Source organism: Apium graveolens, chromosome 4, assembly GCF_009905375.1.
Source record: "Apium graveolens cultivar Ventura chromosome 4, ASM990537v1, whole genome shotgun sequence".
Taxonomy (NCBI): Eukaryota; Viridiplantae; Streptophyta; class Magnoliopsida; order Apiales; family Apiaceae; genus Apium; species Apium graveolens.
Window position 1 is genome coordinate 309,905,647 of NC_133650.1, and position 3,506 is coordinate 309,909,152.

Here is a 3,506-nt window from a genome sequence, read left to right on the forward strand (position 1 = left end):
TTCATGTCAATTGATTAATAAACCACACTCTCGAGCCCCGACATATCATAAATTATTTAGCATCTCCAGGGGGTATAGGTCCTTATACATTCAGCTATAATAATTTTAGCCACTAAAATTCACCAATATAAGCTCATATGAGAGTAAACATAGTGAACAATAGAGTCTCTCGCAGGCACCATCCTAGACGGCACAGCCAACATGTAATATGAGTGTGGCATCATCTATATATCAGTGCATTCGTCTCTCACTTCGACCAACAGGGAGCTAGAAAATCGGTTCCATAGAAAACAGGTAACTCAATAAGTGCTCTCGGTACCATCAATTCACATACCCAATATCCGATTAACAATGAGCACTACACAATCCTAAATACCTACAAATATCAAACTCGACTTTCCAATTACACTTTATGTAACACCATAATCTTCGAAAATACAAACAAAATACCAAACATATCCAGATCAAGATCATTATCCGAATCAATTCATCTGACCAGGACTAGCTTGTATCTCTCTTGATTCATCAAGTAAAATTCTAACAATTACTGTAGAATGTGCATATACATAAACATGTATATAAACATAGGTATGTTCTAAAGTAGCACAAATTGACAGCCAACAATTCACAGGTATATTACAGTGACATCTACATACATGCAATACATACATGTGCTTAATATGTGTAATAGTAGCAGTTCTACATGGAGATTAAGAAACGGAACATAACTGTTTGATAAAATGCCTGTCAGAACGTCTAAAAACAATAGATATACTTTTATATGCACGGTCCGAGCATTGCAGACTCTTATAAAACTATATTAAAAAAATGGTTATGCTTGTTTAAATTAATAAATTTATAGATTCAAGTTTCGAAGATTTATTGATTTCAAAAATTATTTATTTGTCGAGATAAATTGTGCGCTGTAATTAGTATTACGTAGGATAAACAAAAGTACATTTTGTTATGAAAAATGTGAAGTAAACAAATGACGTGAGAAAAAGTGATAAATACTCGGTTAATAAATGATACAGATTTTAAATTGAAGTATAAATTTTCTTGACATGATGTATTTAATTACATAATTAAATTTCCAAACTTATTTTTATGTGAATATAATATAAAATTTTCCGACAAATTGCAGAACTAATATTTCCATAAATTGGAAATTATCATTTGCCTGAAAAGTCTCCTTCTCATATTTCCTAACTTACAAAAAGACAAAACTAACACTGTTTATCAAAAGAAAAATATAATAACGCTGTTTTTTAGTTGTAAAAAAAGCAATAACCAACAGGCAACATCGGTCGAACGATATATGGTACAGAAGGTTAATTACAAAGATATTTTTTTCGAATTATATCAGACATATAATCAGGAAGCACTGACACACAAGTCCAAAGCAACTAGCAAACAAAAACTTGCTACAAAAGTACAAGATACAAGTTTCAAATAAAAATTTAGGTCCATTAAATTTAAAGAAAATGTCACTTGATTAACGAACAAACTCTTGACCGCTGACATATCATGAATTTGTGAGCATCTCTTTAGGGGATATTGGTCCTTCTACATTCAACTTAAAAAATGTTAGCCACTAAAATTCACCAATAAAAAGCTCACGTGAGAAAAAACATAGCGAACAATAGTCTCTAGCAGGCGCCAGCCTAAAGGGCCCTGCCAATATGTAATGTGTATGGGGTATCATTCATAGATCTCGTGCATTCGTCTCTCACTTCGACGAAAGGGGAGCTAGATAATTTATAAATCCAAGTTTCTATGAAAAGCAGGTCCGGTAATATGAAAATTCATGCCAATTGATTAATAAACCACACTCTTGAGCCTCGACATATCATAAATTATTTAGCATCTCCAGGGGATATCGGTCCTTATATTATACATTCAGCTATAATAATTTTAGCCACTAAAATTCACCAATATAAGCTCATGTGAGAGTAAACATAGTGTACAATAGAGTCTCTCGCAGGCACCATCTTAAACGGCACTGCCAACATGTAATATGAGTGTAATATCATCTATACATCAGTGCATTCCTCTCTCACTTCGACCAACAGGGAGCTAGAAAACCGGTTACTCAGAAAACAAGTAAACCAATAAGTGCTCTCGGTACCATCAATTCACATACCTAGAGCATCATTCTCATATTTCCTAACTTTGTCCGATTAACAATGAGTATTACACAATCCTAGATACCTACAAATATCAAATTCGACTTCCCGACTACACTTTTCACAACACCATAATCTTCGAAAATACAAACAAAATAACACAACAAAATCAATTCATCTGCCCAGAACTAGCTTGCATCTCTCTTGATTCATCAAGTAAAATTCTAACAATTACTATAACAAATGCATATATATAAACATGGGTATGTTATAAAGTAGCACAAATTGAGAACCAACAAGTCATGGTTATATAACATTAACATCTATATACATGCAATACACACATGTGATCAATGTGTTCAATGTGTTCAATGTGTTTAATATTAGATGGAGATTAAGAAACAGAACATACCTGTTTGATAAAATGCCTGAGAGAATGTGTAAAGACAATAGATAGACTGAAAGGACAGTGAGATTTCTTATACACTCCCTCCGTGACCGGTTAACATCGAAACGCATTTTAAAGTTCATGTTATATAAATTATTTTTTAAATCTTTTTTTTCGGAACAAATATTAAAAATTTAAATTTTTATTAAAAAGAAAGAAAATTTTTAAAATAAGAATTATATTAAATAATAACCTTAAAATATGTATCGAATATTTTATTTTAAATGTTAACAGTTTAGAGGGACGGAGAGAGTATTTTATATCTACAGAGTGTTACAGACTATGAAACTAAAAAAAGTTAAGTGTGTAAATTTACAGATTTTAGTTTTGAAATCTTTATTTACTTCAAAAATTATTAACTTGTCGAAATAAATTGTTATAAAAAATGTATGGTAAACAAATGACGTGAGAAAAGGTGATAAATACTTGGTTCAATAATTGATACAGATTTTGAATTGAAGTTTAAATTTCATGACATGATGTATTACATAATTAAATTTCTAAATTTAAATTTATGTTAATAAAAGATAATTATTTCTGACAAATTGGAGAACTATTTTGGGTTTTTTTGAAAAATATCCCAAGTCTAAAAATATTTTTGAAAAAATAATGTTATTTTATTTAAAAAGTTTACAAAAATACTATTTCTCAAATTTATTTTTCAAAAATACAGTTTTTAGCAACTGTAATCAACTGGATACAACCTTTGACGAGTTTATGCAATTACATGTAACCTCAGATGCAACCAAAAAAACTCCATTCAATTAGAAACTTGAAAAAATCGCAAAAAAACTTAGAAAAGTTAGTATTTTTGGTAATTTCTCAACTATTTTTTTTGCTCGAACTAGAAATTATAATTTACCTGAAGAGCATCCTTCTCATATTTCCAAACTTACAAAAAGACAAAACTAACTTTGATTTATCAAAAGAAA

The 3,506-nt window shown here is 30.2% G+C and overlaps 1 long non-coding RNA gene across 1 annotated transcript; it reads right to left on the reverse strand.

Annotated features, from left to right (window-relative positions):
* Positions 1 to 1,335: 1,335 nt before the first annotated feature.
* LOC141717323 (uncharacterized) lies at positions 1,336 to 2,621 on the reverse strand. Its single transcript, XR_012573576.1, has 2 exons — positions 2,539 to 2,621; positions 1,336 to 1,566 (listed from the first exon to the last, which is right to left on the reverse strand). It is a non-coding gene; the product is annotated as an uncharacterized LOC141717323 (long non-coding RNA).
* Between the last annotated feature and the right edge of the window lie 885 nt (positions 2,622 to 3,506).